Here is a 22444-nt window from a genome sequence, read left to right as displayed (position 1 = left end):
ACTTCAAGAGTACTTAGCAGAACATCTTGTAAGGGTGGTGGTCAGGGCACAGTGTGTGGAAAATATCACATTCCAGAAAATGGGTCAAGACCTGATCCATCCCAAGTTTAAAAAAAAAAAGGAATGAATTTATTTTGATCTTGGAACAAGATGGCTTTTAATCTTAAGATAGAGTTAGGCTGGTCATCAGTTGGAAGTATGAACCTGGGAGAGTGGAGTCTAAAATTGAGGTGGACTAAAGTCTCAGGATATAGCCAACTTTACTCAGAACATTAGACAATTTATTCTCTGAGTGTTAATTAAGAAAGGTCAGCTGAGTAAAGTTTCATGAGTTCAAGTCATAATGAGGATTTAATCACAAGGACAAGATGCATGTGGCAAAAATATATTTTTCCATAGAAGCATAGAAACAAATAATAATAGCCTGTTGTCAATCCACTCTTATCTACTACACCAGGGAGGCCACAAAAGCATATTTCAAGAACAATTCCATGTTTTTAAAGAAACTGAGATCACAGGCCTCGCCTTGTTTTCTTGACATTTTCTCACAAACACTCAGAATACTCTTCACACACCTCTATTCTTGGACCATGTTAACAACTATGTACTTCCAAGGATCATCTTGCACTTCTGATTGATATACTTTCTCTTCCTGAGAGCTAGACAAGCCGCACCATACCTTGTTTATGTGGTACTAGTGATTAAATCCAGCATCTCTTGTGTGCTAGCTAAGTGTTCTACCTGCTGAGTTACAGCCTTAGCTTCCCCTCCCAGCTCTTTACTTTTCTTCCTCTATTATTGGAAACTGAGCATAGGATCTTGTGTATTATAGGAAAGTGTTGTCCAGCCAAGTTATGTCTCCAATGTAGTAGGAGCTGCGGGCCTCTTCCCACAGCCCGGCTCATGGCTGCCTGCACGGCTAGCTTTATACCCGAAATAATTACACAGAAACTGTATTCTTTTAAACACTGCTTGACCTATTTCTGTTCATATGTGTAGCACCCCAAGGTGCGCTTACTGGGAAGATTCTAGCCTACGTCCATCCTGGGTCGGAGCTTCATTGCATCTGCTCTGGAGAGGAGAGCATGGCGTCTGTCTCTCAGAGGAGCTGCCCTGCATCTGAGCTCACTTCCTCTTCCTCCCAGCATTCTATTCTGTCTACTTCACCCACCTAAGAGATGGCCTCTCAAATGGGCCAAGGCAGTTTGTTTATTGACAAATGACCTTCCTCCATCACTCCAGCTATCTTTTTCTGTTTGTTTTTGTTTTATTTATCTACTTATTTATTTTGTGTGTGTGAATGTTTTGCCTGTGTGATGCCAGTGCACCATGTGAATGCCTGGTGTCTTCTGAGACTGAAAGAAAGAACTGGAGTGACACATAGTGGGCTGCCCTATGTGTGCTCAAAACTCAATCCAGGTCCTATGCAAGAGGTGCAAGGGGTCTTAACCATTGAGCCATCTCTCCAGCTCCCTGCTGTCTGTTTATTGGAGACAGGGTCTCACAAAGCCTGGGCTAGCCCCAAATTCCTGATCCTTCTGCCTCTCCTTCCTGAGTGTTGGGATTAGAAGCATCTGCTACTGCATCAAGCTTCTTTTGATTTTTTTTTTTTTTTTTTTTTTGGTTTTTTTCGAGACAGGGTTTCTCTGTGGTTTTTTGGAGCCTGTCCTGGAACTAGCTCTTGTAGACCAGGCTGGTCTCGAACTCACATAGATCCGCCTGCCTCTGCCTCCCGAGTGCTGGGATTAAAGGCGTGCACCACCACCGCCCGGCTTCTTTTGATTTTTAAAACTGCTTTTTATTTGTGTTGGAGGCTATACACGTTAAGGCATTTGTGTTGGTTGGAGGACAAGTCCTAAGAATTGATTTTCTTCTTCTACCATGTGGGTAATGGGAATTGAACCCAGTATATCAGGCTTGGTGGCTGAACTATCTTGTTGGCCTGATGAGTGTGCTCTTTTTGTTTTGGTTTATAATTATGTATAAAATCTTTTATTTAATTTGTGTATATATCCCTTAGTTTTATTTTGAAATACGTCTCAGTAAATTCTCTATGTTGTCCTGGATTTCACTCTATAGCCTAGAATGGAGGCCCCTCCTGTCTCAGTCTCCCTAGTAGCTGGGATTATAAGTCTGGGACACTAGGTACAACAATCCAGTTTCACAATGGACATACTTAGAATGTGAGCAGAGACTAAGAAAGAGTAATATATGATACATAAGCATATGAAAATGCTAATGGTATATACTATTGCATATATAAACATTGCAATGAATAGCAGCACAGACTATCAGAATGGTCAGTCACGATGCTAGTGAGTGTGTGGATATAACCCAGTGAACAGCAGAACAGACTATGAGAGTGGTCAATCACCATGCTAGTCAGCATGTGGATGTAACGCAGTGAACAGCAGAACAGACTATGAGAGTGGTCAATCACCATGCTAGTCAGCGTGTGGATGTAACGCAGTGAACAGCAGAACAGACTATGAGAGTGGTCAATCACCATGCTAGTGAGTGTGTGGATATAATGCAGTGAACTGCAGAACAGACTATGAGAGTGGTCAATCACCATGCTAGTCAGCATGTGGATGTAACGCAGTGAACAGCAGAACAGACTATGAGAGTGGTCAATCACCATGCTAGTGAGTGTGTGGATATAATGCAGTGAACTGCAGAACAGACTATGAGAGTGGTCAATCACCATGCTAGTGAGTGTGTGGATATAATGCAGTGAACTGCAGAACAGACTATGAGAGTGGTCAATCACCATGCTAGTGAGTGTGTGGATATAATGCAGTGAACTGCAGAACAGACTATGAGAGTGGTCAATCACCATGCTAGTGAGTGTGTGGATATAATGCAGTGAACTGCAGAACAGACTATGAGAGTGGTCAATCACCATGCTAGTGAGTGTGTGGATATAATGCAGTGAACTGCAGAACAGACTATGAGAGTGGTCAATCACCATGCTAGTCAGCGTGTGGATATAATGCAGTGAACTGCAGAACAGACTATGAGAGTGGTCAATCACCATGCTAGTGAGTGTGTGGCACTCAAAGACTTGCATTCATTGCTAGTGGAAATGCAAATGGTGCTGTCACTTTCCAAGACATTTTGAGAGCTTCACTACAAAACTAAACAACCTAAACATATGATAGATAATCACACATCCTGGTATTTATGCAAATAATCTAGGAAAAAATTACACTTTCACTTGTTTATCTACTGTGTATGCGTGTGTGGAGATTAGAGAACAACTTGTGGAGCTGGCTGTCTCCACGAGGGAAATGCCTGCAGAAAGCCCAGCGTGATGTCACACAACTGTAATACCAGCACGTGGCAGCTGAAGACAGGATGGTGAAGAGTTCAAAGTCAGTCTTGGCTACAATAAGACTATTTTAAAGCAAGATGAAACCTACAAAGGGATGTTTCCAACAGCTCATTCACAATGGCCCATCCCTGTAAGCACCCATAAGACCTTCCTTAGATGACTGGATGAGCATATGGTGCATCCATGTAGCGGAATGCTATTTAGTGAAAAAAGAGATAAGCTGTCACACCACAATGGGCATGTCGCTCTACATTCCTGTCTGGTATTCTGTAAAAGGCAACAGTAAAGACATAGTCAAATGACTATTAGGCTCCAGTAGTTTCTCATGGGCGGAACACCAAAGGTGCTGTGCTGTGAAAAGTTCTAACGATCAGAAAGGGGAGAGAGGTGAGGGGAGGGAGGACTCAGTGTGAGCAGTTGCTGCAGTCTCTATTCAAATTATCTGTAAACTTAAAACTCTGTATTCAGATTTATTATTATGTGTCTGTGTGAGTTTTTACACACATGAGTGCAGTGCCTGCAGAGGCTAGAAGAGATGTCAGATATCCTAAAGCTGAAGTTAAAGGTGGTTATGAGCTGCTTGTTATGAGTACTTCCTCCCCCCCCCCCCGTCTTTTTCTCCCCTACCTCTCTCTCTCCCTCCCTACATCCCTCCCTCTCTCCCCCTCCCTCCTTCTCTCTCTCTCCCTCCCTCCTCTCTCTCTCTCTCTCTCTCTCTCTCTCTCTCTCTCTCTCTCTCTCTCTGTATGTTTCTTAAATTTTACTTGCATGCATGTCTGTGCACCACATTATATGTATGGTCTCCTTAAAGGCAGGAGAAGGTACTGGAACTGGAGTTACAGATGGCTGTGATTCACCATGAGGGTACTAGGATACCTCTTAACTACTGAGCTATGTTTCAAGCCCCAGCAAGTGCCCTTAACTACTGAGTCATCTTTCCAGCCTATGTTTATTCATTAAAGTGTGTGTGTGTGTGTTTGTGTGTGTGTATGTGTTTGTGTGTATGTGTTTGTGTGTGTTTGTGTGTGGTGTATGCAAACAGTCTAAAAAACCTTTCTGGATGTTCTTCCAGTAATGCATCTCCTCATAATTTATGTCTAAAATACATATACTGTGAGACCCTCATCCCTTATTCTCAAAGGAACAAGAAGGAATTTCCTAGCTGGATGTTTTAAAATCAAAAACCCAGACTAGCTTCATGTTCCCAGACAAGACAGTGACTTCCCCACTCGGGAAATTTCAAAGCACAAGGATCCCCAGCCACCTGGTGGAGACTGATAAAGATGTCCTGATTCAGGGACATGGTGACCTCACTCTAAAAACAAAAAGCAAGCTGATGTAACAGGATAGGAAAGAACAAAGACCTTGAACCCGTGCCAACCCCCCCCCCCACCATGGTCCTGAAGGACTTGTAGTTTTTGCTGGTTGAGGTGGCACACGCCGGTAGGATTTGCTGAAGGAGGCAGAGGCAGGAGGATCACGAGTTCGAGGCCAGCCTGGGCTACACATTTTTTGCCTGGAGGTGGTGGCGCACGCCTTTAATCCCAGCACTCAGGAGGTAGAGGCAGGCGGATCTCTGTGAGTTTGAGGCCAGCCTGGTCTACAAGAGCTAGTTTCAGGACAGGAACCGAAACCACAGAGAAACCCTGTCTCAAAAAACTAAAAAAAAAAAAAAAAAATTAAAAAAAAAAATAAAAAGCTAACCTCGGCAGACCTGATTTCTTCCAGGGAAAGGGCGGTTGAGTGGTCTCCTTGTTCAGGAGAAAGCAGGCCATGAGGGGTGACGGAGGATGTGGTCGTGGAGGGCACTTTGGTTCCAGAGGAGAGCCTGGAGGAAAGTTCAGGCCTTTTGTGCCCCATATCCCTTTTGATTTCTATTTGTGTGAAATGACTTTTCCTCGCATCAAGCCTGCACCTGGTGAAACATCCTTCAGTGAGCCCTTGCTGAAGAGGAATCAGGACCTTGACACCAGTTCTGCCGAGCAGGCTTCTATCCTTTCCTTGGTAACAAAAATAAACATTGTGACTGACAACTTGATTGTGGCTTCGGGGACATTTAAAGTGCAAATTGAAGAAGTCCGATGTAGGCCCATGTTTCATACAAGATATTTACAGCCACGTTCTCTGGCCATGTTTGGTTTCCAAGGCAGCTACTATCCTGCCAGACAAGCTGTGGCTACCTAACAAAAGCTTCAGGATGTACTGCTCTTTCTCTTTTGTTATTATGTAGATCACCTGGGGAGAGGTGTGGATTCCAAGCTGGTGTCTGAGTTGCAGGTCTGACCATACTCCCATGTCCCCCAGAAAGAGAATATTAATGAGTTTCCACCTTGGTTTACCTAGGGGAAATAAAAGGTGTTTGAATAATAAACGCAGGTGATCTTCAGGAATGAATGAAGCCTGAGACTCTCTTCCGATATTGCTGTGTGAACTGTGTCTCATCTTTTCCTGCACCTCTGCACGGATCCAGTTAGGAAAAAGTAGTTTTTGGTTGGGGCATTGGACCCTAACAGCTCGACAGGTCGGATCCTATAAAAAGGGGACAATGACTACAGGACACAATGTGGCTGGCTGGTGGTGTCCTGCAGCAAAGTAACCAACACCAGAAACACTTTATTCAGATGTTAAATGAACCAGTTCAGGAAGGCAATGGTCAGTGTGGAGGAGGAGGTGGCAGAGGAGGAATGGCAAACACTGGAAGTGGGCACATGAACTACGTTCAAGTAACACTTCAGGAGAAAGAACCGAGAGAACAGATAAGGCACTAGGATTTCCTGAAGGACTTGTGACTCAAGCATATTTTGCTTGTGAGATGAATGAGAATTTGGCTGCCAACTTTCTTCTACAGCAGAACTTTGACAAGACTGAAGGGACTCTTCTGTATCTCACTCACACCAGTGCATTACACTAACTTTGATCGCTGGATTGTCTGGGGTGACTTGGGCTCATATCCACAATATTTGGTATACGGTAGTAGGTTGGTGGGGGTGGGAGGGAGGGAGCTAGGACACAGGGCAGGGATACACAGCATGCATGTCTGCGTCAGTTAGCAGATGCTGCAGAGCCACAGTGTAAAATACTAGACAGCCAAACATCCGCCTTTGCAGGTCTTTATTCTTCCAAACAGTAGGTAACATTTCCTGGGTTTCATTCTAGTGTATTAGATCCAGAAATTTAGTGTGGTGCCCTGCTTTCTCTTTTCTTTGACTTAACATTGGTTTCTGAATCTTTGCTACCTAGAATCTATAGTCTGTTTTATGGCAAGACTGGAAAATGGCTTTTTGAAATTAGGGAAAAAATTGGAGCATATGTAAACAGGAATGCCAAATTTTTGATGGTCATTGTTGCTGCTTCACATGAATATGAAATTGATGCAAAAGCAAGCCCATTCTTCATGTTCAATACTTGGGGTAGGGAGGATAGAGGGGGACTTTTTCTTAAAATGAAAATAATTACTGCTATTTTAAAATTTCCTGATTGTTGAATGTGAGACCCTCTAATGTGATTTTAACAACTTAGGGTTTTCATGACAATGAGATACAAAGAATGGATAAGGAAAATGTGGTACATTTACACAATGGAGAAAAAAAAATCTTAAATTTTGCAGGAAAATGGATGGAGCTAGAAAACATCATTTTGAGTGAGGTAACCCATACCCAGAAAGACAATTATCACATTTACTCACTCATAGGTGGTTTTTAAACATAAAGCAAGGAACACCAGCCCACAAATCACAATCCCAGAGAACCTAGACAACAATGAGGACATACACAGATCTAATCTTCATGGGAAGTAGAAAAAGACAACATCTCCTGAGTAAATTGGGAGCATAGGGATCTTGGGAGAGGATAGAAGGGGAGGGGAGAGTCAGGAAGAAGAGCAGAGAAAAATGTAGAGCTCAATTAAAATCATTAAAAACAGTAGGTTTCATGTGTTTTTAAATATATGAACTTCAAAAATGTTTACCAGTCCACCCCCCTCTCTCTGTGCTTGTGTGTCTGTGTGTGTTTTGAGATGGGGTCTCACATAACCAAGAATGGCCTCGTATTTAGTGTGTAATAAAGACTGGTTGTAGACTTCTGGTCTTCCTACTTCTACCTCCAACTTCTAGGATTAATGGTATGCACCACCATGCCCAGCCACATTCACCAATCTTAAAACATTATTTTTTACTGTTTATCTATTTGAGTTCTATATTTTCCAAGACTGACTTGATACATACCCAGGAATAACCTTGAGCTTCTGATCCTCCTTCCTCTATATCCCCTGCCCTTGGACTGCACAGAGCATCACAGTAGCAGCTATTCTCACAATCTTACTCTCCCGTTTTCTCTTGTTTCTTGCCTTTCTCCATGAAGAATACATTAGTTTGACTTGTCACCCTCCCAACTATAGGACAACCAAATACATATTGTTTAGTGGAAAAGTAAACTTTGGTCAGAAGGAAAGATACCTACTGCCAAGACTAAAAACTTTGGTTTAGTCAGTTGGTAGTACATGGTGAAAGGAGAGAAGCAGCTTGTTGTTGTTGTCCTCTGGCTCCCATACACCTGGTCACACACACACACACACACACACACACACACACACAGAGAGAGAGAGAGAGAGAGAGAGAGAGAATGTAAAGAATCAGAAATCCAGTCTCTTGAGTAGGCTGCTGTTATTTTGTTTGCTAAAATTACCAGCCAGTACTATATAGACCTTTACCTAAGGGCTGGAGTCCTTTGATCTCAGGCACAAGGCTCTATGATCAATCCTCAGCGTCACAAAAATTAACTAATTGACTAATATCACTCCAAACCAAAAAGCACTTCCCTTTCAATCTCTAATTTCCTAGGTGATTTGATTTGCACTTTCTGCTGTAAGGGAAAAATGCTTAAATGCCGCACCACGTGGTACAAGCTGCTTAGAAGATACTACCCTCAGAATGCTATTTTTCTGTCCAGAATTTTGTTGGTTGAGTGTTTCAGAGCCTGTGGTTTGGGAAGATAGAGTGGGCGGCTTACCAACAGTTCTTATAAACATCTGAGTGTTTATTTAATACTAGAAACACAGAGAGAACATATTAGAGAAAAGCGCCTGCTTAGCCTGCTCAGCTCATGGTCCCAGATCAAGCCTGCTAATGTATTCGGAGGAGTCGCCTCTGTGCCAGCTTCAGGCCTGAGTTGCCAGCCTGCTGAGGTGGACGGAGCAAACAAAGAACAATGCCACTGTTGTAAAGAGCCACGTTTACTCTGTCAGCTTCTTTCCTTTGTCAGTTTATTTTCTAAGTCTGTAATTGTGCCTGACTTCTCAACCGCTCAGCTTTCAGGGCAAAAGTCAGTGATCCTACAGTGAGTCACAAGGTCTATAGGATCCGGTGAAAGTCTGACCCTTCCTGTCTCTGCACTTTCCCATCCTCTAAGGACCTTCAAGCATGCACCCTACACTCCTTAAACCTGCGCTCCCCAAAGCCACCACCCTCACAGCCATGTCCTTCATGGTGGCTAGTTAGTCCTTGTTTTCTCAATTTTTTTCTCTCACTTCCCAATAATCCTCAACATTGCCAGAAGGAGGTGGTACCAGCCCATAATTCCAACACTGAAGAGGCAGAGGCAGGAGAATTCCTGCAAATTCAAGGTCAGCCTAAACTACATAGGAGATCCTGTCTCAAAAAAAGAAAAAGAAAAAGAAGACAACAAAATAATAGCAGTGAAAAGACTGCAGTGGAACACCACATGCACAACACACTCATTGTGGTAGATATTGCTTGTTTGAGATAAGAACTCACTACATAGCCCTAGCTGGCCTGGAATCTGCCTGCCTCTGCCTCCCAAATATTTGGATTAAAGATGTGCAGTGCCACACTTAGCTAGCCATTGTAGTTTGTTATCATAGTTGTTTCTTACTAGTTACTGGTAATTTCTTATTGTGCTTAATTTACAAATTAACTTTTTCACAGACATCTTGTGTGTAACAAACAGAGAATGTAGACTTTGGTATTCACTGGCATGTGTCCCTGGGGCTTCGGAAAGCTTCAGGGGAGTCACACAAGCTAAAACCAAACAATGAGAACTCTGTTAGAAGCTTAGCTACCAAGCAGTGTTACTCTTTAACACCTTACTGCTTTACCTGGACCTGAAGTTTTAGCTTCTGGGAAGTTTGAGCTACAAAGATCCCCCAAATTCAAAGCCTGCCTGGATTACAGAATGAGCTCAAGGCCAGAATGGATGATTTACTTAGACCCTGTCTCCTCCAACCAAAACATGCCCGGGATATTTCTATGTGGTAGGCATTTGCCCCATAAATGCATGGAGGCCCACCTTGTTTCAATCACTGGTGCCACAATAAAGCTAAACAAACACAAAAATATAGTGAAGGTGTGTGTTGTCTTGGCTGAGGGTGTAATTCATTCAGGGCCCTGCTTAGCACATGCTGGGTTTGATTATAAAAAAAAAAATACTGTAATACCTGACAATGAAAGAATTCTGTTCTTTAGATTATTGCCATGTGTGAAACTGTAGGGGTGTATTATTTGTATTTTGATAAATAAATCTTTCCTGAAGACCTGAGGCAAAGCTAAAGCCACTAGAGGTCAGGTAATGGTGAAACACACCTTTAATCCCAGGATTTGGGAGACAGAGTTAGATGGATCTCTGTGAGTTTAAGGCCACCCAAGAGCAATGCCCAAACAAATTCAGGTGGTGGTGGCTCACACCTTTAATCCCAGTCCTAGGGAGTCACACATCTTTATTCTCAGCACTAGAAGGAATATAAAATGGGAGATGAGAGGCTTAGGCTGCTTAGTTTATGGTCGCTCAGCCTTGGTAGAGGTAAGACTTCTCTAGCGGCTTGGTTGTTTTGCTTTTTTAGTTTTCGGGTTGAACCCCAATTTCTGTCTCTGGGTTTTTATTATTCATGCTACACGAGACATGGGGCTTATTCCACTACAAAACAAAACAATCACAAGACTGTGGTGCAAGTTAACCCACACTTACAGACTGACATTCAATAAGAAAAAAATGTAAGAAGCATATGTTCCGGCTGGAGAGCAAGCTCAACAGTCAAGAGCATCTCTTAGATATGAATTCCAGTCTCAGAGAGTACTGGAGTTCAATTCCCAGAACCCACAGGTAGTTTACAACTGCCTGTAACTCTAGAGACCTCACATCCTCTTGTGGCCCATTTAGACATTACATGTGTGTTACACAAATACATATACTTGACACACACAAATCTTTTTATTTTATTTTTTTCGAGACAGGGTTTCTCTGTAGCTTTTGGAGCATATCCTGGAACTAACTCTTGTAAACCAGACTGGTTTTGAACTCATAAAGATCTGCCTGCCTCTGCCTCCTGAGTGCTGGGATTAAAGGCGTGTATCGCCACCGCCTGGCCACAAATCTGTTTAAAAACCACCTGTTAAATTCTTTCCACAGCCGGGCGGTGGTGGCTCATGCCTTTCATCCCAGCACTCGGGAGGCAGAAGCAGGTGGATCTCTGTGAGTTCAAGGCTAGCCTGGTCTACAAGAGCTAGTTCCAGGACAGGCTCCAAAGCCACAGAGAAACCCTGTCTCGAAAAACCAAAAAAAAACCAACAACAACAAAAAACAAAAAACCAAAGCATAAAAAAAAATTTCATTCCACAAAGATCTCTTCTATCTCCACCTGCTTTATCTGTCTTTCTGTCTATATATCTATCTATCTGTCTGTCTATCTATCATCTATCTATCTATGTATCTACCCCCAAGAAGACCACCATGGAGCCACACTTCTGAATGCAAAAGCAAGGTTTTGTTTATTAAGTACAGGCTAACATGGGTCTCCTGTCACACAGTCTGACACAGCAGATGGAGGAAGAAGGACCCTGTTTATTTTTGTAAGGGATTTATAAAGACAAAAGCCACAAAGCAGTCACAAGGTTATAGTCTCAAAATACAAAATACTTATAACAATGGCTAAAGGTGAGGTCTTTACCTCACCTCAGCTGCTAGTTCCTGATAGGCTATTAGTATCTAAGAGGGGATAGCAACAGTCCCCCCCCCCCCCGTTATGTCCTCCAGATATCCACGGGGGTGAAACAGTGGTTAATCAGGTACCGACAAGGACGTTTGAAGCAAGCAGATGTAAACAGATGTTGTTTGAGTACCCTGGTGGGGCCACTTTGACCAGGGCAGACACAGTCTCTTGGGAATGTTTATGACTTTGCTGGACTGTCTTCAGTCCCCTGGTTAGGTTCTGTCTAAAATGGAGTTTTTTGTTTTTTTTTTTTTTCCAAAATGGAGTTTGTTTTGCTCCTTCATCCCTTCATTGCTTTTCACAGACAGGCCTAGAACTCACCAAATAAATCAAGCTAGTTTTGACCTGTCTGCCAGTTTGCCTTGATGCTAGGGTCACACTGAGATAACCTCAGCTGGCTCTTTTTCTGATCTTATTTTCTCATGAATTGCTTCAGAAATTAGACTTCAGACTTGAAGACAGTCCAGATGTGCATCTGAGGGTGTGTGGAGGGCACAAGCAATGCAAACTTCCAGCACTTTCCTTCATTTCTGCCAACAATTGGCAAACCAACATGAAATCACACTTAAAAGAATTAGCTTCTCCTTTGCCACACCTACATTTCTGAGCGCTAGATCTCCTCATGAGGCCTAGAAGTCAACTCTACTAACAGAGTCAGCGGGCTTCATTAGCCGGCTGTGTTGTCTTCTTGTCTCAGACCTGTTTTGATAAAGGAAACTCAGTTCCAAACAGGCTGTGTGTGTATGTATGGAAGAAGGAAGAAGACAAGGAAGAAAAAAAAGCCATATTTTAACTAATTTCAAATTAGAATACCCCTAATATTCACTGAAAATCCAGTGTTTCTAAACGTGGCTCTGAACCTTATTTGTTGGTTTCTTTATTCATTTTTGTTGTGATATTTTATGTTCTGACAAATGAAACTTGCCTAAAGATCAGATGGAGTTAGCCACTAGTTAACCATAGAGGTGTGGAGGTCTCCACAGACAGGAGAGAGAAAGTGATAAGACAGGTTGTAGATAAGATCTTGGCCCTTTCACTCTGAGGATTCTGAGAGGAGAGAGGTGACTGTGGCTGTTCCTTTACTTCTCTGATGTTGAGATATGGTCACTCGTCCAGGCTGGCCCAAACTCTGTGAAGATGCTCTTGAAGATTTTTTTTTTTGATCCTGATGCCTCCACCTCTGCTTGCTGAGATCACAGGTGCATGTCACCACAGTTCATGCTGTTACTGACCGTTGAATCCAGGGTTTCATGTGTACCCTCTACCAACTGATTTACATGGCCAGTTCCTATTTAGTGTGCACATATGCTCATGTGTGTGTGTATGTGTGTGTGTGGTGTATGAGTGTGTGAGGATGTGTGTATGTGTTTGTGTGTCCTGTGTGTGAGTGCATGTATTGTTATGCTGTGTATGTGTTGTGTTGTTGTTGTTGTTGTTATTGAGATAGCTGGTTCTCAAATTCATGGATTCAAGAAATCCTCATTCTCAGTTATCTAAGCATAGCCATAGTTTGCCTTCAAAAGCAATAGATTTTATTTGTGTTTGTTTAATTTTTAATTCAAAGTAATAATGTGCATGCTTAAAGTGTTACTGTGTTTATATGGCTAAATGTAATTGTAGGCTGAGTGGGACAGCAAACACCTATCGTTTCAGCATTCAGGAAGATGGTGCAGTAAGGTCAGAAGTTCCAGGACAGGGCTGGGAATATAGCTTCTAGGCTGAGCACTTGCTCAAGGCTTGGCTTGATCCCCAGCAACACACATAAAAATAAAAATGAAACAGAGTTTGTGGTGTTGTGAATAAGATTTACCCCCGTGTGCTCATATGTTTGAATCCTTAGTCATGAGTGAGTGGGACTATTTGAGAAGGATTAGGGGAGTGGCTTTGTTGGAGGAAATGTGTTTCTGGAGGGTATACTTTGAGGCTCAGTTCTTTCTCTCACTGCTGCCTACAGATCAGGAAGTAGAATTCTGGGCTACTTCTCCAGCATCCTCCATATTACCCAACATGATGATAAATATTATGAATATTCCTAAAAACGAGCCTCTCTACCGATGCAAATAATTCCAATCAGACCAAATCAAACCAAATTAAAAGATATCCAGGTTTAATTGGACATCTGCACTCTCAGGTGGCCTGAGTGGGGGAACAGAAAGTCAACAAGACCACCAAAAAGGAAGAGGGAAGACCACTTGTTTATTTTCTGAGGAGCAGTTTAAATAGTCTGTGGGAGTGGTCTTGACTTTTCCTGGAAAGGGGGTCAAGGAAAAATATCCTAAGAGGGGTGGCTTCGCTGGCACAAAGAAATCCAATTAGGTCAGATCAAACCAAATTAAAATGCCCACCATTGGGCTGGAGAGATGGCTCAGTGGTTAAGAGCATTGCCTGCTCTTCCAAAGTCCTGAGTTCAATTCCCAGCAACCACATGGTGGCTCACAACCATCTGTAATGGGGTCTGGTGCCCTCTTCTGGCCAGCAGGCATACACACAGACAGAATATTGTATACATAATAAATAAATATAAAAATAAATAAATAAAATGCCCACCATTTTATTAAATACGGCACTCTCAGGTGGCCTAGCACATGTTGGGGAGACAGGAAAGCAAGGCGCACATGCAAACCCAGAACCACATGTTTCTCCTCAGGGAGCCCACTTAATACCCTCCACCATGACCATGCATCCAGAGGCACTGGCCCCTCTCCCACTCCCTGGTACCCTGACTACCCAACCTCCTCCTGTGGAACAATTCTCCACATTTGTCCCCTTACCCATCCCCACCTGATCCCTCCCCATTCAAAGCTAAAGTTCAAGCTTAACTTTCTCCCTACCCACCTTCCTCTCCCTCCTTCCTCCTACCCATCTCCCTAACCCCCACACACCTCACCCTACTTCTACACACTAGACTAACCCCTCCCAATCCTCCTCCATCTCCTCTCATACCAGATCTCACCTTAACCCTGCCCTTCTCTGCCCTCTCCAGGAGGAAGCAAGAGCTGATGGTATTATTAAAGTTCATGTTCCCCTCTCTCTTCCAGATCTCTCTCAGATAGAAAAGTGGTTCGGTTCCTTTTCTGCTAATCCTTCCGTTTATATTAACGAGTTTCACTATCTGTCCCAGGCCTACGATCTAACCTGGCATGACTTCTATGTCATCCAGACTTCTACTCTCACTCCTGAGGAGCAAAGATTTCAGGCAGCAGCTAGACTGTAGGCAGACCAGACTCACCTAGCAGATAGTACAGTTCCTGAGGGAGAAGTGGCCCTGCCAGCCACAGAACCATACTGGGATTATCAACCTGGCCAGAACAGCTGACAGAGGTGGGACATCATGGTTTGATACCTCCTTCAGGGTACGGAGATAGTCTCAGGAAAAGTAGTTAATTTTGACAAACTTCGAGAGATCACATAGCTAGTTGACAAAAACCCAGCTATTTTTTTTAAATATTTATTTATTTATTTATTTATTATGTATACAATATTCTGTCTGCATGTATGCCTGCAGGCCAGAAGAGGGTATCAGATCTCATTACAGATGGTTGTGGGCCACCATGTGGTTGCTGGGAATTGAACTCAGGACCTTTGGAAGAGCAGGCAGTGCTCTTAACCACTGAGCCATCTCTCCAGCCCCCCCCCCCAGCTATTTTTTTAAGTGGATTATAAGAGACCATGGTCCAATATACTAGACTGGACTGAACCTCCCCAGGGAAAGCCACGATCCTGGCTACTGGTTGTTCTGTCTCTTTAAGAGACAAGCCATGCCCACTCCTCCCCATATGCAGAGGTAGGCAGGTCTTCCCGCTTGCAGCCTTAGTCTCTCTTTCTCCATCTCCCCCTCAGAGAGGCAGCTTCGGCTTCTCCTCCCTCTCTCTCTGTCTCTCTCTTTCTCTGCTCTTCTCTCTTCTTCCCCATTCCCTTCCATACTTCCATAACCCACTTATTAAATACCCAGCCTCACTCTACATGTCGTGCCTATCCATGTCTCTGTCTGTTGCCTGCCCGCCATGTGTTTCCCAGCCGGAAACCAGCCAACTCTCAGGGATGGACACCCATCTCTGCCTGGGACTGGCTGCTCTCAGGGCCCACTGCCTGCTGCCACAACGCCCACTACCACGGCTTGGGGACCTACATCATTTCTGCTGTCTGCTGCCGCCAGGGATCCTGCAGAATTTTTAAATTTTCCATCACAGCTACCCATTTTATTTTCAGCACCAGATATCTTTTTTAAAAAGTTTAAAAAGGCTGAGGAAGGTCCCCAAACCTCCATACAGGAATTGGGGGAAATGGACTTTAAAGTTTTTAATGCCTGAGAAGAAACAGCTGAGTCCTCCCAGCAGACAAGGCTGCAATAGGTGGCTATGCTCCAAGCCCAAGCCCCACCAGGGCCCCAGAAGGGGAACAGGGAAGTCAGTCATGAGGCTCCATCCCACTAGAGCTCAACCTAAGTCAGCCTTGTGTAGGCTGCTTCAAACATGGTCTAAATGGCATGATATTGCCCTGGGCCTCCACCTACAAGGCCATGCCCTATCTGCCAGCAACCTGGACTCTGGAAATAACAATGCTCCTGTGTGGGCTCGTCCTCTATGCCACGCCACGGAGGTCCAGCCTCACCAACATCAGCAAGGGAGACTGTGCCAGCCTTTGAACTTCTCCACCTTGCAGAGGATTGATGCAGCCCAGACTTGGTGACTCCCATAGCCCTCTCCAAGCCTAGGCCAATCACAGTATATTCCACCCACCGCCTCTCAGACCTTCTGAGACACTCCTCTCTCCCTCTCTCTCCTTGGACCTTCATGAGTCCAGGTTTTTCACTTACTGTTTCTAGAAAAACCGCAAATTATTTTGACCTCCAGTTCTTCCCTAAACCCTACAACTCTCCTTTCTGCTCTCTACCCCTCTGGTACTTCCTCTCCAAGAGTCTGTAGAGGCTTTAACCTCACACCTAGGCCAGGTCTTCTAGACCACTCACTTACAGATCCCCAACTCACCCTGTTTGTTGACAGAAGTTCCCTATAGATAAATCAGGAAACCGCCAGGCAGCGTATGCAGTGGTCGCTTCCACTGACATAGCCAAAGTGACCCGCCTGCCAATGGGAACCTCCTCACAAAAGGCTGAATTAATTGCCTTGACTAGGGTGCTCCAAATAGCCAAGGGCCAATTGGCTAATACCTATACTGACTCTAAATATGCCTTCTTAATAGACATGCTCATTCTGCACTCTGGAAGGAAAGGGGCTTCCTTACTACCAAGGGCACTCCCATAGTTAACAGGACCCCTTATAGCCAAACTCTTGGAGGCCCTCCAGCTCCTTGCAAAAGTAGTCATTATTAACTGTCGGGGACACTAGTCCTCCAAAAACCCAGTGGCCTTAGGCAATGCCAAGACTGACTCAGTGGCCCGGGGTCTAGCCTCTGATTCCACAGAACATATTTTGTTCTTAACTCCCTCCTACCAGCCCTGTTACTGAGAGACCCCCATACTTGAAAGACCCCCATGCCCATGTACTATGTTAAACTTTGCTGAAATTTAGCTGGGCCCCTCAGCTCAGCCGATGCTAAAACTGGATATTTATGGGTTGCAGACTCACTGACTAGGCTAAGGAGAGGGAATCCTCCGCCCTCCAAGGCAGTTTATCTAGATTGTCAAACTTGCTGCAGAGTGCTCTATCTAGCTTTGTGGTTTTTCGGGGCTACTCCACCCCCTCCAAGACATCCTATCTAAATTGTCAACCTGCTACAGGGGTTTTTTTTTGTTTTGTTTTGTTTTTTTTTTTTGGTTTTTCGAGACAAGGTTTCTCTATGGTTTTGGAGCCTGTCCTGGAACTAGCTCTTGTAGACCAGGCTGGTCTCGAACTCACAGAGATCTGCCTGCCTCTGCCTCCCGAGTGCTGGGATTAAAGGCGTGCGCCACCACCACCCGGCCTGCTACAGGGTTTTTCGGGGAAATTCGGGAATAGACACAGGGCCATCCCCAGGGTGAGTTAAGCCCGCCAATTTGAGAACCAATGAAATGCTGTTGCTAGACAAGCCTCTTATGTAACTCCTAAATTCTTATAAATACATGATGTGCCATCAGCCTGGCATGCTCAGTAACTTAATTGTAACTTAGTTGCTGCAGCATCCATAGGCACCTGTATAATCAATAAAGATACCTCTTGCTGATTGCATCTGTTGGCCTGAATTATTGAGACTGGGGGATTTCTCCCACCACCCTTGAAAACGAGGGTTTTTCATTACCAATCAAAAAAAGAAGGACAAGCTCATAAAAAAGGGGGCCACAAAAGCAAAGGATGGATGGTTCTACTTAAATAACCGTCTCATCCTTCCTCAAGACCAGGCATTGTCAATCATTTCAGACATCCACCAGACCTTACACACAGGCTCCAAAGATTTGTTCTGCTTCTTGGAGCCCCTCTTTGACCCCACTCATCTCTGATATCGTATTTCACAGGTTCACTCCTCCTGATAGACGTGTGCCTAGGCCAGTCCACAGGGGGCCCTCCACATGTGTCAGTCTCTACATCAGCTTCATAGATACCAACCGGCAGGTTGATTTCACCCATAAAAAACTCCGTTATCTCCTAACACTTTTACAGGATGGATAGAAGTATTTCTAGCCTCCAGGGAAATGGGAGATGTGGTGGCTCAGGTACTTTTGAACCACATCATTCCTTGGCTTGGCATCCCACTGAACAATGGGCCAGCCTTCACTTCCAGGGTCACAGAGCTTGTGTCAGAAGCTCTCAACATCTCCTGGAAATTCCACAACCCCTACCATCCACAGTCCTCGGGAAAGGAGGAGAGGGCCAATGGACTCATTAAACAACAGCCAATCAAGCTCTCCATTGAACTCATTCAACTGCCTTCTCATCTCTCCCTCAAGGAACAGATGCCTGCCCCCTCTGGGATGACAGGATGCCTCTCCAGTCAACAACCAGCTCTCCCCTCCCCCATGTCGCCCCATGCCCGCAGGAAGTAGCCGGACCTGAGTCTACACCCTTTTACCCAAAGAAAGCCTAAAATGTTGGTCACAAGTGTCACCTCAGCCTCCTCGCACCCCTTATACAAAGAGTCTGGAATGTAATCTCAGCCCCAGGCATCCATCTTTGGAAGCCTCCTCCCCCACTGAGCTCACCAAACCTTGACCCCTCCCCAGGAAAGGTCAAGGCCGTTCCCACAGGCTATTTAAACTGCTCCCCAGAAAATTAGCACTTGGTCTTCCCTCTTCCTCTTTGGTGCTTGTTTCCGGCTTTCTGTTCCCCCCTCAGGTCACCTGAGAATGCAGATGTTCAATTAAAACTAGATATCTTTTAATTTGTTTTGATTTGGTCTGATTGGAATTATTTACATTGGCAGAGAGGCTCGTTTTTCAGGAATATTCCTAACAATAATGGACTAAACCTCTGAAATTGTAAACAAGACCCCAGTTAAATGCTTTCTTTTATGTGTTGTCTTGGTCATGGTTTTTCTCACAGCAATAGAACAGTGACTGAGACAAAGTTTAAGGTCAGTCTAGACTCTATAGTAATTTTAAGACCAGCATGGGCTTGTGTGGATTACTGTTCACAGTGTGACCTGTCTCGAAAAAGCATCGAAGAGAAGGTATTCTGAAGTATTCAATATCAGGACTGGAGAATTAGCTCAACAGCAGCCCTGGCCTGCCCTGGCCCACCCCGGCTCATCCTAGCCCATCCTGGAATCTGTCCCCAGCAAGTGTGTATGGGTGTCAACATCACAGAAAGACCAAACAAAACAATGAAAAACAAACCAGGGCCATTAAACTATTCAGAAACTGTCTATCAAAACTCCAAAAACAAAGTGATCAAATGATATTGTCACATTGTAAGTAACTATCACACTTTTAGTTCATTTAAAAGAAAGAAAAACAATGAATAAAACATATAAAAGCCTAGAATTTTGAGTCATGTCAAAAGATAAGTAAGCACAGCTGCACACCCTCGCGTTTACTGCAGCAGCTCTACAAAGCCGGTTGATCTCAGCACGTCCTGGACTTGCCAACAAGGACTCCTACCACACTTCCTGTGGGTGAAATAAATCCATTTTACCAAGAGTTCCCCAGCCCCACTCTGCAGTCTTACTGCCTGGAGAGGAGCCAATTCATGAGATAAGCAGAACCATGAATTGAGTACAAAGAAGAAAAGAAACGAAAAAGAACTGCTGGGCTGCTGGGAACAATACTTTCTTTGTTGTTTTATTTTGTTTTGTTTTTTGAGACAGGGTTTCTCCGTAGCTTTAGAGCCTGTCCTGGAACTCCCTTTGTAGACCAGGCTGGCCTCGAACTCACAGAGATCTGCCTGCCTCTGCCTCATGAGTGCTGGGATTAGAGGCGTGCGCCACCAACGCCTAGCTTTTTTTTTGTTGTTGTTGTTTTTGTTTGTTTGTTTGGAACAATACTTTCTTTTTTTTAATAATTTTTAAAAATATATTTATTTATTTATTATGTATACAATATTCTATCTGTGTGTATGTCTGCAGACCAGAAGAGGGCAGCAGATCTCGTTACAGATGGTTGTGAGCCACCATGTGGTTGCCGGGAATTGAACTCATGACCTTTGGAAGAGCAGGCAATGCTCTTAACCACTGAGCCATATCTCCAACCCCGGAACAATACTTTCTTATGCAAGGATCTTTCACATTCATGCTAAAAAGGAGGATTTGACAAGTTAATTAATTTGTCTTTTTACTTACCTAAGTACTTCTGCTACTCAAATCCCTTATGCATTTCCAAGCCAGAAAACTGAACATATCAATGCAGTTGTCTGTTGCTTGAGGATTTAGGACAAAGAGCTGTGAGGTGTGCCTCACCACCTGGGGTGGGGTGGGGATGGGACTGTCTAGATTTGTGAGGTCACCCTGTCTGAAAGGAATCCCAAGGGACAAAAACTCCTACATTCACTGACACAAGGCACTCTCCATTACGTGCCCCAGAGGAGGGCCCCACTGTCTGAGTTCCCAAGTCAAAGCTCTCTAAGTATTAATTTTGAGCAGGGCCCAGGAAGGCACACTCTGAAATTCTAGTTTTGAGAAGTGGGGGCAGGAGGGTCATGGAGTATTCTAGTACAACTTTGGCTGGAGAGTATGATGCTAATACACAAAGCCAAGAGGAAAGCAAAACAGAACAATCGGGGCTGGGAGTGGTACAGTGATCAAAGTGATTGTCTATCATTTTTAGTCTCCAAGTTCCACCCCGGCACCCTAATATAAAATAAAGCCACCAGTACCACCAGTAATCAAAGGACTGTTTCCATGGATTGAACCCAAGGCTTCATGCTTTTTTTTTTTTTTTTTTTTTTTTTTTGGTTTTTCGAGACAGGGTTTCTCTGTGGCTTTGGAGCCTGTCCTGGAACTAGCTCTGTTAAGACAAGTGCCTGACTACTAATCTGTACTTTAGGACACGTTTTTACATTTTCGCTTTTGAGACATGCTTGAACACACTACCTTACCAGAATAATTGGGATTACAGGTCTCAGACATAGGCTTAGGCAGACTATTTCTTTTCCTTTGTTTTGTCTTACTAAATGGAGAACACAGCAACCATGGTAAAAACATATCCTTAATCCCATCACTCAGGAAGCAGATCTAAGAAGCCTCCAGTTTAAGGTCAGTCTGCCTACCTAACAAGACCTTTTCTTTTCTTTTCCTTTGAGACAGGGTTTCCCTGTGTAGCCCTAGCTGACCTGGAACTCACTCTGTAGACCAGGCTGGCCTTGAACTCAGATCTGCCTGCCTCTGCTTCTCAAATGCTGGGATTAAAGGCATAGCATCACCATACCTGGCTAAAACCCTTTCTCAAAAAAGCAGAAAAAGGAACAAAAGGAGTACTTAGATGGCACAGTGGGCAAAGGTGTTTGCTGCCAAGCAAACGACCTGAGTTTGAGCTAGGGACCCACTTGGTGGACAAAGAGAGCCAATACAGTGAATGAATAAATAAAATGTTGGAGCCACATTTAATGGTACATGCTTGTAACCCCAGTATTCTAAAGGTCGAAGTGGTAGGAGTTTCCTGAATTCCTGAATTGGACTGCCTCATGAGTTGTGAGCCAGCATGCACTACAGAATTAAACCTTTTCTCAAAAATAAATAGAAAAGTTGACAACATTCAAGAGAAAGAGGCAAGAGAATTGATGCAAGTTAGAGCCCACTTCTACATAGCAAGTTCTAGGCCAGTTAGGGCTACCTGGCAAAAATATTCTCTCAAAATACAAAAATAGGGCCAGTGATACAGTGCATTGGGTAAAGGTACTCGTTACAAGGCCTGACAGTGTGACTTTGATCCCTGGAGCGCTCATGGCAGAGGGAGAAGACAGACTCCTGAAAGCTACACCTAACTTCTGTGTGGGTGCGTGTCCACACACATAAACATATCTATACTCCACATAAATAAACACAAGTAACCAAAATAAAATTACACAGTTTTAGCAGTAGAAGGAGAGAACTGACTCGCTTAAGTTGTCCTCTGACCTCAATACATGTCATTGCATGCATGATACCCGTGAAAACATTGTAATACTTTTTAAAGAATATTCAAAAACAAAAGTTCTAGGACTGGAGGCATCTGAGAGCGGCAACTGAGAAAGCGTGAGCTTAGCATGGGCAAACCCTCCATTCCCAGTAGCATGAGTTAATTAATCAAAATTTAGACAAAATTGGGAACAAACAAGGGGAAGGGTCAGTATACACCATTAATGCCAGCACTTGGGAGGCAGAGATGGTTGGACCTTTGTGAGGTTCAGGATAGGAAGAATTACGTAGTGAGATCTTGCCTCAGAAAAACAAAAAACAAAATAAAACAAAAACAAACATGGGGAAGTTTGATGAGGCTGAACCCAGGTCCTCTTAAAAACAGCCAGTTGTTCTGTAACAGCTTCCTCCGACATATTCCACTTTGCAACAAAGCTCCTTAAGGAAGGTAAATTACTCAAAATAGATTCAGGAAATCCCTGAAACTTACCAGATTCACTTGGACCCTCCCTGCCAGAGCTGCAAAGAAGACCCTCAGACCAGGCGCAGCTCCCTGGAGGAGGTACTTGGAAAGAGCGCTCTGCCTATAGGCTGTGTAGTATACTCCAGGTTCCCAATTTTGTGAGCCAT

Source organism: Chionomys nivalis, chromosome 19, assembly GCF_950005125.1.
Source record: "Chionomys nivalis chromosome 19, mChiNiv1.1, whole genome shotgun sequence".
NCBI lineage: Eukaryota > Metazoa > Chordata > Mammalia > Rodentia > Cricetidae > Chionomys > Chionomys nivalis.
This window is presented reverse-complemented; position numbering follows the sequence as displayed.